This window comes from Panthera tigris, chromosome A1, assembly GCF_018350195.1.
Source record: "Panthera tigris isolate Pti1 chromosome A1, P.tigris_Pti1_mat1.1, whole genome shotgun sequence".
Classification (NCBI taxonomy): domain Eukaryota; kingdom Metazoa; phylum Chordata; class Mammalia; order Carnivora; family Felidae; genus Panthera; species Panthera tigris.
In genome coordinates this window covers 212794418-212815686 of record NC_056660.1, presented here as the reverse complement: position 1 = coordinate 212815686, position 21269 = coordinate 212794418, and the positions used below count along the sequence as shown (strand labels likewise).

General features: G+C 42.1%; 1 protein-coding gene across 1 annotated transcript in view; it reads left to right on the top strand.

Moving 5' to 3' along the window:
- Positions 1 to 21269, top strand: part of LOC122241327 (PDZ domain-containing protein 2-like) — a 55417-nt gene that overhangs the window by 7758 nt on the left and 26390 nt on the right. Inside the window, exon 2 of the mRNA XM_042997066.1 lies at positions 1507 to 1647. The gene's annotated coding sequence lies outside the window, so the exon portion shown is untranslated. The remainder of the gene's footprint in view (positions 1 to 1506; positions 1648 to 21269) is intronic.

Sequence of the window (21269 nt, the reverse complement as noted above, 5' to 3'; positions counted from 1 at the left end):
TCTGATTTACACGTCAGGCTTTCCCCCTCTGAGTGAAGTAAGTAAATTTATTTTGAAATCTCCAGGAAATCTAGCTGCTGTTTGGTAAAAGGAGGATGTTTGCATTTTGTTTTTATTCTCTAGCATTTGCTTTCCATTGTTCTGCTTCTCTCTGAGTGGGAACCCCAGGGTTATGATTATTAATTTGTGCTTGAATCCCAGCTTCATGTGGCATAAGCGCTTCTGTAGCTTGCCTTGAACTCTGTGTAACGGGCTTTTTATTTTCCTCCAGGAGTGGTTTAAATGGAGGCTGCAGTCTTCTGCAAAGCGTAATTGGTTTTAAATTGTAGGTTTAATAATAATGATGCTGGGCTTAATGCAGTACCTTTCAGCCTCTGCTGGCTGCCCTTGGCAACCAGTCACTCATCGACCTGCATGCTGTCCTCAGGAGGGGACAGCTGTTAGGGACTTGAGACCCCCCCCCCCCCCGCTCTGCCCCATCCTGATATGGACCACAGGGATGAGGGGCTCCAATGTCCCCTGAAGCCATGGGCCACTGGAGGAAAGGGAGGCCTAGGGACATCCCTTTGTGCCAAGCCTGGGGGCTCCGAGGCTGGACTTTCAAGGCTCTAGGATGTGGTTGCTTTTTGTTTTTTTGTTTTTTTTTCTGTTCTCTTTCTTCACCTTTGGGTCGCCCAGCAGCTTATTAGTAATTCTATTGGAAGAAGAGCAGAGGAACTCAAATTCCACAATTCGGCTTCTGTATGGATGGTTTAATTGGGAGGCTGTGTTAACTTAATTGGTTATCATCAGGCTTCTGCCTTCTTTCTGTATTTTAAGTAACTTGTTCTCATTTTCTCTTACCATGGCCAATAGCGCATGCCTTTAAAATATTAAATCTTGTACTTTGGTCTCTCCAAGTGAAAAGAGCTCTGGTTCAGCAGTCAGAGAGCCTGGATTCTGATTATGACTCTTTCTGGAATGATCTGAAGAGACTTAAACGGGATACTTACCTCTCCTGGCCTCATTTCCACACTGGATAGATGAGTAGGTTAAATTACAAAATCGCTAGTCTCTTCCAGTGTTTGCAGTGGATGACTTAAGTGTTTCTGTGAAATGACACCAAACTCCTCCTTGAACAACATTTGGAGTGTTTCAAAAGTCAATAAAAATACCAATCTACATATGTTATACAACAGACTAACTGAGGCTTGGACAAGTGAGGGCTTGTTCAGCAAAAACTCAGCATTATGTTATAAAAAGCGCAGAGAAGGATGTTGGTGTTGTGTGATGTGGGGCATCCTGCTTGAAAATTACAGGCAGTGCAGTCAATGACAGGGTAGCGGCATCCACAGCCGCCCTTTGGAGGTTTCCCAGGCTCCACCCTCTGGACAAACCACAGACGTTCAGAACCTGTGGTCTAGTTCATCATCCATGACAAGCAACAACTCCTTATTTGTGTTGGGTTATGAACTGCCTCGTTTCGACTACCGTTTCTGGATGTTTTTGTTTTTGTTTTCATTGTAGATGGGAGCAAATTATGACATGAGAAGAATGAGTTGGGGTAGAAACGGAAATATTAAGCCTGAAGAAGTTTCTTTGGACTGGAAGTCTACAATGGCCATTTGACCAGCATTTTGGAGGAAGTGGTGCTCGCAGAGTTTGAAGGTAGCAAACATAGGATACCCTGTTTTGTGCAAATGCCGCCTACAATGAAGCTGATCAGACAGCTGCATTCTGTTTCCCTCTTTCCTCTTATGAGCACTCTTGGCTCCTGAAGGCGCCAAGTGCATGCATCACTAGACTTTAGATGTTTATCTCTCTCTCTCTCTGTCTTGTTAACCTCTAGGCGATGTGTTGTGTATTTTGCAGGGGAAAATGGACAACGGAAGTTAACAGATTTTATTCCCTCAGTGTAAACCTTCTTAAAAAGGACTGAACCTAATGTGAATGCTAGCTTCTTTGGGAAGGGAAGCTGTGCCCCCCCGCCCCTTTCCAGAAACAATTTGCCAATCTCTCTGTGAAATGGAGTAGCAGCTTCTGAGTGGCAGATATTAGCAGTGGATAAGATAGCCTGAGCGGTCTGTGCAGTGAGGGAGGAGAGGGGGAAGACAGGCAGAACAGGCAGGAATACCCACTGCTCTTAAGAATTCAAAGTGTCAGGGCACTTGGGAGGCTCAGTTACTTCAGTGTCTGACTCTTGGTTTTGGCTCTGGTCATGATTTCATGGTTTGTGGGTTCAAGCCCTGCATAGGACTCGATACTGACAGCCTGGAGCCTGCTTGGGATTCTCTCCGCCTCTCTCTCACTGACCCTCCTCAGCTCGCTCGCTCTCTCTCTCTCTCTCTCTCTCTTTCTCACTCAAAATAAATAATAAGTAAACTTAAAAAAAAAATAATTTGAAGTGGCCATATACAACTGCCCATTTGGACTCCTTTTCTGAGAATTAGGGCCAAAATTTGGGGGCCTAGGTATTAGCTACAGAAGACTGTTGTCTCCATGCTTCTTAAAAAGATTACTTAAAAAGGCTTTAGGGGTGCCTGGGTGGCTCAGTTGGTTAAGCATCCAACTTGGCTCAGGTCATGATCTCACGGTTGGTGGATTCGAGCCCCACGTCAGGCTCTGTGCTGACAATTCAGAACCTGGAACCTGCTTTCGATTCTGTGTCTCCCTCTCTCTTTGCCCCTCCCCCACCTGCACACTCGCACACACTGTCTCTCAAAAATAAACAAACATTAAAAAAAAATAAATAAAGCCTTGAGTATCAAAATGCTGGCCTCTCATGTGTTAATGACTATGATTTAGACCTCATAGGAATGGGACAGAGAAGAGTTGTGATGGGGAAAGACAAGGCCAGCAATAAAGGAGATAGTGCAGGTCAAGCACTCTGGGGATAGGCGGTCGGGTGTTTTCGGGACCTGGTGTGCATCTGCATGTGTCTGTGCAGAGCTCGAGGTCACATGCTTTCTACCACTGACATAAGACACCTTTGAGAATGAGAACATTTCAGAATTTTTCTAAAGACCGGTTGTACACGCTGAGAAAGGCTGTCAGCTCTCTGAGAGTAAGGACTGTTCCAGCTCATTCATCACCACATCCCCAGCAACTACCCACCAATTTTATTATTTGTTACTATTTGGTGGATAATTAAGTAAAATGAAGAGAGAGAGGGGAGCTTGGGAAGACCTCACACTGGTGCTGACCAGCCATTCCCTCAGGGCCCACACGGGGTCCTGTGGCTGCTGCATGGCTTGTGGGGACACCTAGTGCTTGGTGGAGTAACATCTTCTTTGGATGCTTAAAGCATAAAAATAGTGAAGCATAAAAATAGTTTATTGGATAGGGGCACCTGCGTGACTCAGTCGGTTGAGCATTTGACTCTTGATTTCAGCTCAGGTCATGATCCCAGGGTTATGGAACTGAGCCCCACATTGGGCTCTGCACTGAGTGTGGAGCCTAATTGGGATTTTCTCTTGCACTCTCTTTCTGTCTCTCTCTGCCCCTCTTTCTCGCTCATGCTCGCTCGCTCTCTCTCAAAAATAATAAAATAAGGGTGCCTGGGTGGCTCAATCATTTGAAGATTTGACTCTTGATTTTGGCTCAGGTCATGATCTCAAGCCCTGTTGCTGGATTCATCCTGCTTGGGATTTTCTCTCTGCCCCTCCCCTGCTTGTGTGTGCCCTCTCTCTTGCTCTCAAATAAAGTTTACACTAAAAAAATAATAATAAAATAAAAAAAAATTTAAAGACAATAATAATAATTTATTTGATAAAAGAATTTATATCAGGCACCCCAAGGAGTCAATGGGAGATCAAGACAAGAGAAGAGGAGTCTGGGTGGACTGTGGGATGACAGCCAGGGTCTTTCACAGGGATGATCTAGGGGACACCAGTCTGGCCTAGCACCCGTGGCCCTGCCACATACCCCTGGATGTCCTCTTGCTGCTTCTGGCCTCTCAGTGCTGCCCACCTGCTGAGAGCTAGCTAAACTACTCATCTGTGCATCCTTCCTGAAGATCCACAGCCCAGGGTGAGAACACCCATACCTCTGCTGGCTTGTGACCTTGGTCCTGGCTGTCCTCACTATAGGCTGGTGGGAGGTGGGGCACTGCTTTCCACATGAGGGAGTCACTCCTTCCAAGTCAGTGGAGCACGACTGCCAGGCTGGGTGGCTGAGGAAAAGACACAGCGTCCCCCAGGAGCAAGAGTTAGAAGGACCCTCAATTCAATGAGTAATCCAGTTAATTAAGCAAATATAAAGAAAGGGGGGAAAAGCACCACCGAGTATGTACATCTTAGAATTTTATTTCATATCAAGTCAGCGTCATCAAGAGCCAACACGTTGCAATGTATTAAGAATATGTTAATGGTGGTTCCCAGAGGCTAACAGCTTATTGGCTGATGGGACACTCAGCACACACTTGAGGACAAGTCTCAAAGGAGAAGAGAATGCTCAAGGTGGTTTTGCTATCAGTTGAATCCAACTGGAACATCAGAGCGAGTGTGTGTAGGCTGTGATTCACCGCCTAGGAGGTCAGCTCTGACTCGGCTCCTCCCCTTCCCACGCCGCTACCAGCTGCACTGGGCTGTTGTCCTGTGGGCCCCGCGTCAGGAGTCAGCTGGGCCCTGTCAGCCCAACCTCATGCCTATAAAGTGCTCCAGCTCCTGAGGTGAATTCACTCTTGTTTTTATTACTCTGTTAATTCCAGCTCCTGTCTGTCCGTCTAACTCATTCCACGTGTCTGGTCCCTTCTGCCCACAGCAGTTACTGTGCAGGCCAGGGGCTCGTCAGTTTTGTGAGTCTTTTTTTTTTTTTTCATTTTTTCTTTTTAACATTTATTTATTTTTGAGAGACAGAGAGAGACAGAGCATGAGCAGGGGAGGGGCAGAGAGAGGGGGAGACACAGAATCCAAAGCAAGCTCCAGGCTCTGAGCTGTCAGCACAGAGCCCAATGCAGGGCTTGCACTTGGGAACCACGAGATCATGACCTGAGCCGAGGTCGGACACTTAACCGACTGAGTCACCCAGGTGCCCCAGTTTTGTGAGTCTTGTCCGTCATTCTGCTGGCAGCTCTGTCCAGGAGCCCTTTGAGTTCTCAGGTGCCTTTCAAGAGGTGCCTCTTCTGCTCCTGACCACATTGGATTCTAAACTTTTTGAGGACCTAGACCTTGACCCGTTTGTATTTTTTTTAATTTTTTTAACATTTATTTATTATTGAGAGACAGAGAGACACAGAGCATGAGCAGGGGAGGGACAGAGAGAGAGGGAGACACAGAATCTGAAGCAGGCTCCAGGCTCTGAGCTGTCAGCACAGAGCCCGACGTGGGCTTGAATTCACAAACTGAGATCACGACCTGAGCTGAAGTCGGTCGCTTAACCAACTGAGCCACCCAGGTGTTCCCACCCGTTTGTATTTTTTAAAATTTATTTTTATTGAAGTATAAGTGACATACAATATATATATTAATTTCAGGTGTACAGCATAGTGATTTAGTATTTGAACATATTGTGAAAGGGTCACCACAATGAGACTAGTTAGCATCCCTCACCAGATACAGTTACAATTTTTTTTCTTGTGATTTTTTTGTTGTTGTTCAAAAAGGTGATTTTATTAAAGCGTGGAAACAGGACCCATGGGCAGGAAGATCTGCCCCAGGACCTTGAGGAGAGACTGATTATATACTCAGGAGTTGGAGAACTTTTTAAGATTTACTCTTAGCTTTCAAATATGCAATAGAGTGTTATTAACTAGAGTCACTGTGCTGTACATTATGTCCCCATGACTTCCTTATTTAATAACTGGAAGTTTGTACCTTTTGACTCCTTTCACCTATTTCACCTACCCCCAAATCCCCTACTTCTGGCAACCACCAGTCTGTTCTATGTATGTATGCATTTTTTTTTTCATTTGTTTGTTCTTAGATTCCACATATAAGAGTGATCATATGGAATTTCTCTTTCTCTGTCTGACTTATTTCATTTCATTTAGCATAATGCCCTCAGGGTCCATCTGTGTTCTTGCAAATGGCAGAATTTCATTCCTTTTTTTTTTTTTTCATGTTTATTTATTTTGAGAAAGAGTGTGTGCACGTGAGCAGGGAAGGGGCAGAGAGAGAAGGAGAGAAAGAATCCTAAGCAGGCTCTGCTCTGTCAGTGCAGGACCCAATGCAGGGCTCAGGTTCTGAAAGGCCTGAGTACTATTTCGTTGTATATACACACCACATTTACTTTACCCATTCATCCCATTGATGGACATTTAGATTGTTTCCATATCATGGCTATTGTAAATAATGCTGCAGTGAAGATGCAGGTGTATGTATCTTTTCAGTTACTGTTTTTATTTTCTTTGGATGAATATCCAGAATTGGAATTGTTGGATCTTATGATACTTCTATTTTAAATTTTTTGAGAAACTTTTATACTGTTTTTCAGAGTGGGTGCACCGACTTACATTTCTACCGACAGTGCACAAGGATTCTCTTTTCTTCACACCCTCTCTAATACTTGTTATTTCTTGTCTTTTTGGAAAAAGCCATTCTGACAGGTGTGAGATGTTATCTCATTGTGGCTTTGCATTGTATGTCTCTGAGGGGGTGCCTGACTGGCTCACTCAGTAGAGCATGCTACTTTAATCTCAGGGTCATGAGTTCAAGTGCCATGTTGGGTATGGAGCCTACCTTAAAATATATATATATCTTAGATATAGATATAGATATAGATATAGATATAGATATAGATATAGATCTGGTGACTAGTGATGTTGAGCATCTTTTAATGTATCTGTGTCTTTGGAAAAATGTCTTTTTAGATTTGCCCATTTCTTAATTGGATTTTTAAAAATAGCTTTAAAAATTTTTATTTTTTTGGTATTAAGTTCTATGAGTTCTTTATATATTTTTGATATTAACTCCTTATCAGATGTATGATTTGCAGATATTTTCTCTCATCCAATAAGTTGTCTTTTCATTTTGTTGCTGGTTTCCTTCGACGTGCAGAAGCTTTTTAGCTTGATGTAGTCCTACTTGTTTGTCTTTGCTTTTGGTGTCAAATCCAAAAAATCATTACCAATACCAAGGTCAAGTTGCTTACTGCTTATATTTCCTTCTTGGATGGTTTCAGGTCTTATATTCATGTCTTTAATCTATTTTGAATTAATTTTTGTGTGTGGTATGAGATAGTAGCCCAGTTTCAATCTTTTCAGTGTTGCTGTCCATTTTCTCAACAGCATTTATCGAAGAGACTATCTTTTCCCCGTTGTATATTCTTGGCTCCTTTGTCATGAATTAATTGACCATATATGTGTGGGTTTATTTCTGGGTTCTCTGTTCTGTTCCACTGATCTATTTGTCTGTTCTTATGCCAGTACCACACTGCTTTGATTGTTATACATTTGTAATATAGTTTGAAATCAGGGAGTGTTATTCCTCCAGCTTTGTTCTCCTTTCTCAAGATTGCTTTGGCTATTCAGACTAGCCAAAGTACTTAGAGTACTTAGTACTTAGAGTTGTTTGTTCTATATCTGTGAAAAATACCATTGGAATTTTTTTAAGTTTATTTATTTATTTTGAGAGAAAGCATGAATGGGGAGGAGCAGAGAGAGAGGGAGAGAGAGATTCCCAACCATGCTCCATGCTCATTGTGGATACTGATGCAGGGCTCTGTCTCACTACCAAGAGATCATGACCTGAGCCAAAATCAAGAGTCAGATGCTTAATCACCTGAGCCACTTAGGTGCCCTGCCATTGGAATTTTGATAGAGATTTATTGAATTTGTAGATTGCTTGGGTAGTATGGACATCTTATCAATATTGATTCTTCCAATCCATGAGCACAGAACGTCTTTTCTTTTTTTATGTATTTTATTTTTTTTATTTTAGAGAGAGCACACAAGTCAGGGAGAAGGGCAGAGGGAGGGAGGGAAGGAGAGAAAGAGAGAGAGAGAGAGAGAGAGAGAGAGAGAGAGAGAAAGAGAGAGAATTCCAAGAGAGAGAATCCCAAGCAGACTCTACACTCAGTGCAGAGCCCAACATGGGGCTCGATCCCATGACTCTGGGAACATGACCTGAGCCAAAATCAAGAGTTGGATGCTCAACCGACTGAGCCACCCAGGCACCCACATCTTTTCCTTTATTTGTGTCTTCTTCAGTTTATTTCATCAATGTCAAATACTTTTCAGTGTACAAGTCTTTCACCTCCTTGATTAAATATATTCCTTGATATTTTATTCTTTTGATGCAATTGTAAATGGGATTATTTTTCAAATTTCTTTTTCTGATAGTTTGTTACTAGTAGATAGAATACAACAGATTTCTGCGTATTGATTTTGTATCCTGCAGCTTTACTCAATTCATTTACTAATTCTGACAGTCTTTATTTAGGGCTTTATATGTATAGTGTCATGTCATCTGCAAATAGTTGACAGTTTTACTTTTTTTTTTTTTTTTATTTAGCCAATTTGGATACCTTTTATTTCTTTTTCTTGCCTGATTGCTATGGCTAGGGACTCTAATACTGTGTTTAATAAAAGTGGTATCAGAGAGCATCCTTGTCTTGTTTCTGATCTAAGAGGAAACACTTATAGATTTCACCATTAAAACATTGATGTCAGCTGCAGGCTTGCTATTTATGGCTTTTATTATGTTGAGGCACATTCCCTCTATATACACTTTGTTGAGAGTTTTTATCATAAATCGTTGTTAAATTTTGTCAAATGTTTTTTTCTGCATCTATTGAGATGATCATATGTGATTTTTACCCTTTATTTTGTTAATATAGTCTATCACCTTGATTGATTTGTGGATGTAGAATCACCCTTGCATTCCTGGAATAAATCCCACTTGATCCCACTTGATGATTCTTTTAATGCATTGTTGAATTTTGTCTGCTAATATTTTGGTGAGGATTTTTGCATCTATGTTCACCAAGGATATTGGCCTATAATTTTCTTCTCTTGTAGTGTCTGCCTGGTTTTAGTATCAGGATAATGCTTGCCTGGTAAAATAAGTTTGGAAGTGTTCCCTCCTCTTCTGTTTTTTAGAAGAGTTCAAGAAGGATTGGTATTAATTCTTCTTTGAATGTTTGATAGAATTCACCAGTGAAGCTATTTGGTCGCGGACTTATGTCTGGGGAGTTTTAAAATTAGTGATTCAATCTCCTTACTAATAATTGGTCTGTTTAGATTTTCTATTTCATCATGATTCAGTCTCAAAAGATTGCATGTTTCTAGGAATTTATGTTTCTTCTAGGTTGTCCAATTTGTTGCATATCATTTTTCCTAGTGATCTCTTATCTATTTCTCTGGTATCAGTGGTAATGCCTCCTCTCTGTTTTGCTTATCCTTTCAAAGAACCAGCTGTTGATTTCATTAATCCTTTGTATTGTTTGTTTAGTCTCTATTTCATTAATTTCTGCTCATTATCTGTTTTATTTTCTTCCCTTTACTACTTTGGGCTTCATTTGTTCTTCTATTTCTAGTTCCTTGAGGTGAAAAGTTAGGTTATTTGAGATTTTTCTTGTTTTTTGAGGTAGGCATTTATTGCTATGAACTTCCCTCTTAAGATTCCTTTACCTGCATCCCATAAGTTTTGGTGTGTTGCATTTCCATTTTCATTAGTCTTGAGGGTTTTTTTCTTTTTTTAAACTTTGCTTTTGATTTCTTATTGACCTATTCGTTGTTTAGTGACATGTTAGTCTCCCCTTATTTTCCAGTGAATTTTCAATTTTCTTTTTGTAATTGATTTCTAGTTTCATACCATTTGGTCAGAAAAGATGCTTGCTATGATTTCAGTCTTAAAATTTTTTAAGGCTGTTTTCTGGCCTATGTGTTATCTCTACTGGAGAATGTTCCACTTGTACTTGAGAAGAATGCGTTTGTGTTATTTTTGGATGGAATGTTATGTGTATATCTGTTAAGTCATCTGGTATAATGTGTTATTTAAAACTGATGTTTTCTTACTGATTTTCTATCTGGATAATTTATCCATTGATGTAAATGAGGTGTTAAAGTCCCCTACTATTATTGTATTATTGTCTATTTCTCCCATTAGGTCTATTAATATTTGCTTTATATAGTTAGGTGCCTCTATGTTGTGTGCATAAATATTACTAATGTTGTATCTCTTGTTTGACCTCTGTATCAATATATAATTCCCTTCTTTGTCTCTTATTTCAGTTGTTTTAAAGTCTGTTTTATCTGATATGAATATAGTTACCCCAGCTTTCTTTTGGTTTCCATTTGCATGGAATATCTTTTTCCATCCTTCACTATTAGACTGTATATGTCCTTATATCTGAAGTAAATTTCCTATAGGCAACATATCATGGGTCTTATTTTTTTCTCCACTCAGACAGTCTGTATCTTTTGGAGAATTTAGTACATTTAAATTTAAGGCAGTTATTGATAGGTATGTACTAATTACCATTTTGTTCATTGTTTTTTGGCCATTTTGTAGCTCCTGTGTTTCTTCTTTTCTTACTCTCTTCCTTTGAGGTTTGATGACTTTTCTTAGTGATATGCTTATTAGATTCTTTTCTCATTGTTTTTGTTTATCTACTGTAGGGTTTTGCTTGTTGGTTACCATAAAGCTTACACATAGTCTATTTTAAGTTGGTAGCAACTTAAGTTTGAATACATTCTTTTTTTTAATGTTTATTTATTTATTTTGAGAGAGAGAGGCAGAGAGGGAGGGAAGGAGGGAGAGAGAGAGAGAGAGAGAGAGAGAGAGAGAGAGAGAGAGAATCCCAAGCAGGCTTCATGCTGTCAGCACAGAGTCTGATGTGGATCTTAATCTCATGAACCGTGAGATCATGACCTTAGCCAAAATCAAGAGTCAGATGCTTAACCAGCTGAGCCACCCAGGCACCCCTTAAGTTTGAACACATTCTAAAGCTCTATATCTTTACTCTCCCCCTCACATGTTTTATAGTTTTGATATTACATTTTTCATATTTTTATAATCATTGTAGTTACAGCTATTTTTAATACTTTTGTCTTTTAACCTTCATACCAGATTTATGAGTGATTAACCCACTACCTTTATTATATATTTACCTTTATCAGTGAGATTTACACTTTCATATGTGTTTTTGTTACTAATTGGCACCTTTTCTTTTCAGCTTAAAGAAATCCCTTTAGGGGCACATGGGTGGCTCAGTTGGTTAAGGGTCTGACTTTAGCTCAGGTCATGATCTCGTGATTCATGGGTCTGAGCCCTGCGTCAGGCTCTGTGCTGACAGCTCAGAGCCTGGAGCCTACTTCAGATTCTGTGTCTCCCTCTCTCTCTGCCCCTCCCTGCTCACACTCTGTCTCTTTTTCTCAGTGAGTGAATAAACATTAAAACAAAATCAGGAAAAAAAAAAAAAAAGAAATCCCTTTAGCATTTCTTATAAGGCTGGTTTAGTGACGATGAACTCCTGTAGCTTTTGTTTGTCTGGAAGACTATCTCTTTGTCAGATAGAGTATTATTGGTTGGGTTTTTGTTTTTTTTGTTTTGTTTTGTTTTGTTTTGTTTTTTTATTCCAGCACTTTGAATATATCATGCCCCTCCCTTCTGGCCTGCAGAGTTTCTGCTGAAAATCCTGTTGTCTTATCTGGTTCGCATATATGTAACAAATTGTTTTTCTCTTGCTGATTTTAAGAATCTCTCCTTGTCTTGGGATGCCTGGTGGCTCAGTCAGTTAAGCATCTGACTTCAGCTCAAGTCATGATATCATGGTTTGTGGATTTGAGCCCTGCATCAGGCTCTGTGCTGACAGCGCAGAGCCTGTTTGGGATTCTCTTGATCTCCCCTCTCTCTGTCCCTCCCTGACTCATGCTTTCTCTCTCTCAAAAATAAATAATAAACTTAAAAAAAAAAAAGAATCTCTCCTTGTCTTTAACTTTTGACATTTTAACTATAATGTGTATTGAGTCTCTTTGGGTTCATCTTATTTGAAACTCTCTGGATCTGTTTATCGTTTTTTTCCAAGGTTAGGGAAGTTTTCAGCCATTATTTCTTCAAATAAGTTTTCTGCCCCTTTCTCTATCTTTTCGTTTTCTGAGACTTCTATAATGTGAATGTCAGTTCACTTGATATTGTCCAATAAGTCCCTTAAGGTATCTTCATGTTTTTTCATTACTTTTTTTTTTTTTTTTTTTTTTTTTGCTGCTCTGATCGTGTGAGTTCTTCTTTCCTGTCTTCAAGTTTACTGATATTTTCCTCTGCTTCATCTAGTCTATCAAACCCCTGTAGTGTATTTTTTAGTTTAGTTGTTGTATCCTTCAGTTTTATGACTTCTTTTTCAAACTTTTAAATATTTTCTTTGTTGAAGTTCTCACTGTATTCATTCATTCTTCTGAGTTTGATGAACATCTTTGTGATCATTACTTTGAACTCTTTATCAGGTAAGTTATTTATCTCTGTTTCATTAAGGGTTTTTGTTTTGTTTTGTTTTGTTTTGTTTTGTTTTAGCAGCAGGCAAAAGTTTATTAGAATATAAGGTTAGAAAAGAAGAATAGTAGGAAAGCTCTCTTTACAGAGAGGGTATATTAAAAAATGAATGCCCCTCATTAAGGTTTTTTCTCTGAGGTTTTATCTTATTCTTTCATTTGTAACATATTCCTCTTCTTCATTTTGCTTGACTCTTTGTGTTGGTTTCTATGCATGAGATGAAACAACTATTTCTCTGAGTCTTAAAAGGTTGGCTTTGTGTAAGAAATGAACCTTATTATTCAACCCTGCCCTAACTCTTGGTTGTCCATCAAACCTTTGTGAGCATCCAAGTAGCCTAGTTTGTTTTTCATAGTTCCCAATATTTGAAATTGTGCCAAGACAAGTCAGTGTCCCAAAGTGGATTTCAGTCAGCACCTACATTCAGGCTGATTAGAAGCCAGATCATCAGACAATAACTTTTAAAAAATGCAAATATGTATGGTCCCATAAGACTGCAAGTGTAAGTCCCAGAGCAGGTGACCTGAAAGTACCTCTGTGCAGCAGTCACAAAACTGTGGCTCTAGGTGAGTGTACAGGTGTTTTTTTTTTTTGTTTGTTTGTTTGTTTTTGTGAAATGCTGGGGAGCTACAGCGATTCAGAGGGAGAGCACATAGATGGTGGACAGTCCCTGAGAATACCTCTGTCATCTCTAATGTGTGTGAAACCTGAAGCCTGTCCTTAAGACCAAAACTCTAGGACTAGCAAGTAGACCTCTTTCACAGAAAGGCTGGGAGTGTATTTCAGTCTGCTGTCTGTGCAGTGCTCTGGAGTGGTTGGCCACCCAGAGTGGTCTCACCAATTGTCAGTTCCCTGGGTCCCAGGAACACAAGCCCCTCTGGCTGCAAAAGTCAGGCAATCAGGGAGCCCCTGGGTGGCAGCCACAAAAACCGGATCCCCAGATGTAAAACTTGGGTCATCAGACATAGGTAGAACCTCCTCTCTGGGAGATACTGGTGCTCTGAAGTACAACAGAGGACCAGTGCATAGACAGCACTTGCCAAAAAAAGGAAAAAGAAGAAAAGGAGAAAAAAAGAAGAAAAAGGAAAAAGGGCAGGGAAGAGGTGTGTGTGGACAAGATGGCACCTGCTGGCTTTGGCAAGACAGGGAGAGTGTGGAGGATGGTGTCCACCAGCCTCTGTTCCTAGAGAGGATCCCAGCAAGCTCCCTGCCCCTCAGACCAACACTTTACAATTATGAAATGAGTTCTTTCACACAAAGTCTAGGAGCTTTTCAAAGGGCTGCTTTTACACAGAACCTGGGATGGGTGAGTCTGTGCACTAGCTTGTAAGGAGCCATGCCTCAGATCACCACAGCCCTATGGGTCTTGTAAACATGAGCCCCATTGGACTTAAAAGCTAGATGTTTGTGGGCTTCTCTCTCAGGTGCTGGTCTTAAAAGTTTGGGTGACTAATGTGGGTCACAAACCCTTTCCTCCCCAGCTCTTTTGAGTTCACTCCCAGTTGTGGGTTACTGCCCTGGGGGTGGGGTTTACGGCAAGATCATGTTTTATCCTTTCCTACCTGTTTTTTTGTGATTTGCCTGATGTGAAGGAGTTGTCAGTCTGCTAGTTTTTAGGGTTTCCCCCCTGCCAGGAAATTGTTCCATATATAGCCATAGACTTGGTGCGTCTATGGGAAGAGATGAGTTCAGGATCTTCTGTCACTATCTCGAACCAGAACCTACAACTTGTTCGTATTTTATATCTTCTCTGAGCCTGACACTTAGCAAGAGCTCAACAAATTTTGTTCAATGAACAGTTCAAAGCACTTGGAAGACTACCTGCCTTAAGCCATGCTCAGCCACCCCAGGAAGAGCAGCACCTGAAAGTCTTCTCAGGAGAGATGGAGTTGGAGTCAGGCAACCCTTTCAGCCCAGGGAGGTGCTACGTGAGGGGAAGCCCCAGAGCTCCGCAGATGTGTGGAGCCAGGAAACTGACTGTGGAGGAGAGGGCCCGGGCTCTGGCCTGGGGGTGCCGCATGCGTTGGGGTTAGCTTTGGTGTGCTTGCACAGCCCCTGGGCTGGAGAAGTCTAAAAGGGGAGGAGGAACATGATGGCAGGGTGATGGGCAGTGGAGGATTTACTTTCCTCACACGTGGACCCTGGAATGGTCTCCTGATACAATCCCGTGATCAGTTGTCATCTTGAAGTAGGAGGGGACCTTAGGGACCTTAAATCCTCTAATTATGAGTTTTCCAAAATGTGTGACTTGGATAAATCTTCCTCTCTCCCTCCTTCCCTCTTTTCCCTTCTTTCTTCCACCTACTTTCCTTTCTTCCTCCCTCCCTCTTTCCCTTCCCCCACTCCCTTCCTCTCTTCTCTTAACATACCCCCCATCTTCTTACCCCAGGTGGGTAAAGGTGTCCATTTTAGAATCTACCCATCTCCTCCTGAAGTATGGAAAGCATATGGCATCTGCCTTAAAAGAAAAATGGTAGAGTAATAAAATGTCGGAGAAAGAATTCTGCTCTTCCCAATAGCCTCCCACCTCTCCCGCCCTGTGTGTTCCCTTGTTACAGTATGTTCCTGGTCTTGCTTGACTGTGTTCCCCATTCCTTCCTCCTCCTCCTCCTCCTCCTCCTCCTCCTCCTCCTTCACAAGCTCTCTCCCTCTCTGAGCCATTAGCTTTGCTCCAACTCTAATTCTAACTGTATTAGCAAGACTCTTTCAACCCACGAGCACTGAGCCCCCATACCAGCACTTCTAATCATCAGCCCCCACCTCTCTTTGTCTGTGCCCACCCACTCCCCCACCTTCTTACTCTATCATTTCCATCATTATTCTGTTGTTATTTCTAGGTGCCTGGGAGGGAACAGTGTAAGCTAACTGCTTTAAAATCAGTGTGTATTGAGACCACCCTACTCATAACCACAGTGTTTTTTAAAAGGATGCATTTGAACAGCTGTTACTGCATGCACATCAGGCTCTTTCAGGAGGCTTCAGGGTGAACCAAGCTTCCTACTATGAAATAAAAAGATCAGGTCTTTATCCTTCACCCAAAACTTTTAGTTTAGCCTGATTGGCTGGCCTTCTTGTCCAAGTCAAACATGTGGTCCATGGGATGTTGTTGAGAACATCTTTAAAAAGTTTGGGGGGGGGGTTGGTGGGGAATGAGTATGGTTTTGGGAAAACATAGTTAAACAAACCTAAAGTCTCTGTACCAGGGACTTCTCAGAAGTATTAATGGATTAAGTTTGATGAAGACAGGGACTGTGTCTTTATTGCTCATCCCAATACCTAAAAATAAAAGATGATTAAAAAATGAATAAATGCATTATAAATTTCCAAGAAAGGATATGGTTTATGATGTTTTTTAGTCTCAGGATTCTACATTTGCAGAACTCCCAGAAGAAGCTTGAGGGCATCCTGCTTTAGGGGAGGCAGGCAAGAGGAATGGGGGGAGAGTAGGTTTTGGCATCTCCTTTAAGAAGCCAACCAAAAGTGGAGGAGGATTGCCCTTAATGGATAAGGTAGCCATTGGGTTGGTGGCCCTTGTGTTGAACTCAGGTACAAATGCATTAAAACATACTTACTGAGGGGCGCCTGGGTGGCTCAGTTGGTTAAGTGTCGAACTTCGGCCTGGTCATGATCTAGCTGTTCCCAAGTTCGTGCCCCACGTCACACTCTGTGCTGACAGCTCAGAGCCTGGAGCCTGTTTCAGTATCTGTATCTCCTTCTCTTTCTCTGTCCCTCCCCCACTCATGCTCTGTCTGTCTCTCTCTCAAAAATAAATACACATTAAAAAATGTTTTGAAAATTTAAAAAAAAAAACTTATTTACTGAGCATTTGGAATATACTCAGCATGATTCTTAGGAAACGTACAGACAACATGCTAGGTGCTTGAACAACAGTAAACCAAACTCGGTTCCTGGCGTGAAGCAACTTCAGGAGCTTCCTTGAAACAAGCCTAGAGGAATAATCAAAGAATAGTACAAGACAGTATATAATTGTGAGGTCAGAAGTACAATGCCAATAGTAAATGCTATGAACAGTTTAAAAAGTGGGAAAATGGACATACCTGGGGTTATCATGAAGACCTTTGGGAGAAAGTGGGAGTAGAGATGGATGTCAAGGAATGGGATGGGTATGGACTATAGAACAAAAGAATAGAAACATCCCAAGGGATCCCATGGGATCTTTGTTTTGTACACTCATGTATCCTAAGCACTTAGTCCCCAGCACACAGTATCTGCAATATTGTTTGAATGAATGACAGAGTAGAACAGGGAGGGGGGGTACTTCAGAAGCCAACAGTAGAGCATGAACTCTGGGGTAGGACTGTGTCTACTCCACTGGTAGGGCAAGCAATAGTGGAGAGGGGGAATATGGTAGGGTGCTGCTGTTTAGGAGCTATAGGGTAGTAAGGTGGGGCCAACTTAAAGAGAGTCCTGAATACCAGGATGGAAAATTGAAATGTGATATAGGTTCTTAATTTAGGGAGATAAGATGGGGTAGCAACCACAAGGAAAGGCAATCAAAATGGAAAAATGACAGTAGCAGCAGTGTTTTAGTCTAGGATATGAGCTTGGCCACTACCTACCAGATTAGGGAAGAGAAAGAAAAAAAATATATCTAAGAGATGATCCAAAGCAAAGAATAAAGTTTGGGAGATAAAGTAGAAGAAAGTAAAGACATCACCAAGAGTTTGAATAATTAGGAGAATGTTGGTATCCTTGGAGAAAAGGAGGAGGCGTTTCTAAAATTTCAGATTTTGGTGTAGTCTTAGACATGTTAGGTTGGAAGATATGGCAGAGCACACCACTAGAGATGGCATAAAAATAGCTGGAAATATTATTTTGAAATTTGCATTAGAAGTCGCAGTGAGGAAAACAAGAGAGCTAAGGGCTCAAGACTGCTCCTCGTGCATTCCCCCACCTGATCACCACATAGGGACAGTTTGTTGCACGGGAGGGATGCTGGGGTCCATAGCTCTGAGAAGGCTAGAGGGCTAAGTTTGTGGACAAGTTGGAATTTATAATGGATAGTTGATGCAAACCTTAAAGAATCAGGGGTAAAAGCCAAAGAGACCTTATAGCACCTTTCTGAATCGGAGTCTCTGGGAGTTTGGATATCTAGATTAAAAACAGGCATCTGATGGGATTCTATGTACACAATGCCTTGAAGACCTTTCTTTTTGCTGACCAAATCTCATGCCAGTCAGTTAAATATTATAAGAAAAAATTCTACTTAAATATTAACAGTCCACTAGTTTATGCATACTGGCTTAATATGCAGTTTCTTACTTTCCAGAGGTGGTTGAAATTAGTTAACTCATTCAAAATTATCAACAGATAACTGAGAAGTTCTGAGCAGTTATGTTGAGACATCGTGGCTAATTAATATTCAGACAGAGCTTCCAGAAAGCTGTCGTGCAACTTGATTGTTTTTAACTTTTAAAGTCATGAGCAGAATTATAAAATAGACTGTATATATATTTTAAAGACCAGATTGCTTCAGCAGCAGTAATGTTAGGCTGAAGTGATGACCACATTCTCTGGTTGTACATTGGGATGAGACATGGGTGGAAAACCCTAATGGGAGTGTACTGAGGCCAGCACCAGACTGGGAACCTAACATTTGGAAATCACTGGCACCACGTCCAGACTAGATTGAGCACAGGCCACACGCAAAAGTCAGAAGTGAACAGCAGCAGACACAAAGACAAAGGCAGGGTGCAGGCGGTAGGGCAGGCATATAACTGACCAAGACTAATTCTTTGGTGTGTGCATGTGGTAAAATACATGAAGCATAAAATTACCATTTGAATCCATTGTAAAGTGTACAATTCGGCAGCATTAAGTACACTCACAATGTTGTGCAACTGTTACCACTATCTAATTCCAGGGTTTTTTCATCATCCCCCAAAGAAACTCCATACCCATTGAGCAGTCCTTCCCTGTTTTCCCTCCTTCTAACTCTTGGCAACCACTAATTTCCTCTCTGTCTTTATGGATTTGCCTGTTCTGGATATTTCATATCAGTGGAATCACAATACACGTGTGGCCTTTTGTAACTGACTTCTTTTCACTTTGCATTATGGTTTTGGAATTCATACGTGTTGTAGTAGGTATCGGTAGTACGTCATTCCTTTTTATGGTTGGGTAATATTCCACTGTATGGATATACTGATTTTGTTTATTCATTCATTGGTTGGTAGACATTCAGATTGTTTCCACCTGTTGGCTATTGTGAACAGTGCTGCTGTGAACGTTTGTGTGCAAGTTCTGTTTACACACATGTTTTCATTTCTTTGGAGTTATATACCTAGGATGGGAATTACTGAATCATATGTTAATTCTGTGTATAACTTCTTGAGGAATTGCCAAACTTTTCCACAGCAGCTGTACCATTTTACATACCCCGCCCCCCACCCCCACCAGCAAAGTGCACATGAGTCTGTGTCTTTACATCCTCACCAACATTTGTTTGACCATGACTCTTTCTTGTTGTAAGAGTTTCACAGCCACGTGCTTCTTCGAGGGCCAGGGGCTGACCCCAGTGCGCCGGCCTCTAGTCGTTTTCAAGACCCAGCTCTCTGTGATGGCGGTCTGAAACAACCACCATGGTGATGGATGGAGAGAATGTGCCTCAGCCAGACGCTTCCTGTTCGGTGTCCCCAGCTCAGCTCACTACCTCAGCACTTACACAGTATCTGCCTTCCTGCTCAGTCATCCCCCCTGATGCCAGAATAGGCCTTTCCCTCCCTTTAGTGGGACTATTCAACACTTGAACCAGTTCACAGTTGTGCTTCAACTTCGATGGAAGCCATGTGCCCTGGTGATTGTTGAGTACAGCTGCCTGAGTGCAATCACTGGCCACAAATCAAAGCTCGTTAGATGGATGCAGTAAATCATATAAGGACTAGGGATGGAGGAGATTTTAAATGGAGTGCTGAAGTCAAGAGATAATCCAGCCTTCTATCTCTAGTGTCTTTCCCACTTGGAGTGTTCCTTTCAGCTGTTTAAACTTGACCTGACATTTATAGGCATTTTCCAGCCACCTCTCCTGCCCCCTTCTCCCCGCCCCCCCACACACTTCCCCCTCAGCAGTGAGCAAACTTGGAATAATTTTACTTGAAATCAAGGTGGACCTCAGTAAAGAGGGTAATTAAGAATGTGATTTTATAGGGAGTTATGAGAAATCAGAAATGTCTCTTTCATTTGAATAAGAGTTATTGGTTTGGGAGGGCAGTGACTGAGACATCATTATCCGTATTCTTGGAAGCTGAGGGGCTCTGAGAATAGCCATCAGTCACTCTTAGTCTGAAGGTGAAACTTGCCAGTGTCAGCATGACCCCGACTCTTGCCGGCAGGGCACCTCCATGCCAGGGGCTGCAGCCCCAGGTGGCCCACTGCCATCGGGCTGTCAGGCTCTTCCTAAGGAAAGCTTTCCCCAGTCTTTCTGGCTAGTCCCTGGTGTGCCACATGCTGTCTGCTTCAGCCACAGAGCTCTGCCCTGACCAACTGTGCAGTTTCTTTTTCTTTTTTAAAGGTTATTTGTTTTGAGGGGCACCTGGGTGGCTCAGTTGGTTAAGCTTCTGACTCTTGGTTTCGGCTCAGGTCACGATCTCAGAGTTTTGTGAGTTCGAGCCCCATGTTAGGCTCTGCACTGGCAGCGAGGAGCCTACTTGGGATCCTCTCTCTCCCTCTCTCTCTGCACCTCCCCCACTCACACTGTCTCTCTCAAAATAAATAAACTTTTAAAAAAAAAGAGAGATTGTTTTGAGAGGGAAAGAGAGTGCTAGTTTGCACGAGGGGGTGGGGGTAGGGAGGGGCAGAGAGAGGGGGAGAGGGAGAATCCCAAGCAGGCTCCATGCTGTCAGCACAGAGCCTGATGTGGGGCTCTATCTCACAAACTGTGCGATCGTGACCTCAGCTGAAATCAAGACGCTCAACTGACTGAACCGCCCAGGTGCCCCCAGCTGTGCAGTTTCTCACATGGAGCAGACCGAAAAGAAAGAAATTCAACAACCTGAACAACAACCGCCACCTACGTACGACAAAGAATGAATGATGTTCACAAGCCGAAGAGAAGGAACCACTTTGGCAGGTTTTCATTTGCAGGTTGATGACATGTATTCCTAAATGTAATTTGACAGGGGGAACGTGGAAACTTTGAGGAGACTGGGTGGGAGTGACAGCAACAAGATAGAGGAACAGGACATCCTAGACCCTCCTGTCCCCCACAGAGGCATCAACTCGACAAGTTGTGTGTGGACCAAGTCCCTTTGTGAGAAGTCCAGAAACCAGTTACCCAGGCGAGCGTGAAACCAGCCACATTGAAGCCAGCCGTCTCGGTCACAAGTGGGTAACTGCATGCAGTCCGTCTTCAAGGACTTTGAAAATAAACGAGTCAGCCCTCTGATGATAAAATAAAAGATCAGTGAGTAGTGGGCTCCAGCAGAGACCTCACGTGGAAGAAGGGGTACGAAAAAGAGAAGTGTTAGGGAGGGAGCTACAGGGTTCCAGGGCAAGGCACCTCACCTGTCCGTCCGTGGCCTCAACACTCCTGCTCATGGTGGCCGGAGCAGCAGCGTCCTTGGAGGGAGCCCCCCGCCCTGCTCCTCGACAGAAGATATTCTTCCCTCTCCCGAAACAGCAGCAGCCGCACTTTCCTCTGGTTTGGAGCTTCAACCTTCAACCTTACTTATGCCTAAGAGCTAAAATTGGGAAGGACTATTTATTGCTTTAAGTGAAAGATTTCGAAGGCGGTAATTTAAGTTAATAATAAAGATAAAAAACAGTTTCCTGCCCACCACTGCTCTCTCTTTGTCCTCTTCCTCCTTGCCCTATTCTCTGAAAAATGCAGTTGGAGAAAATATG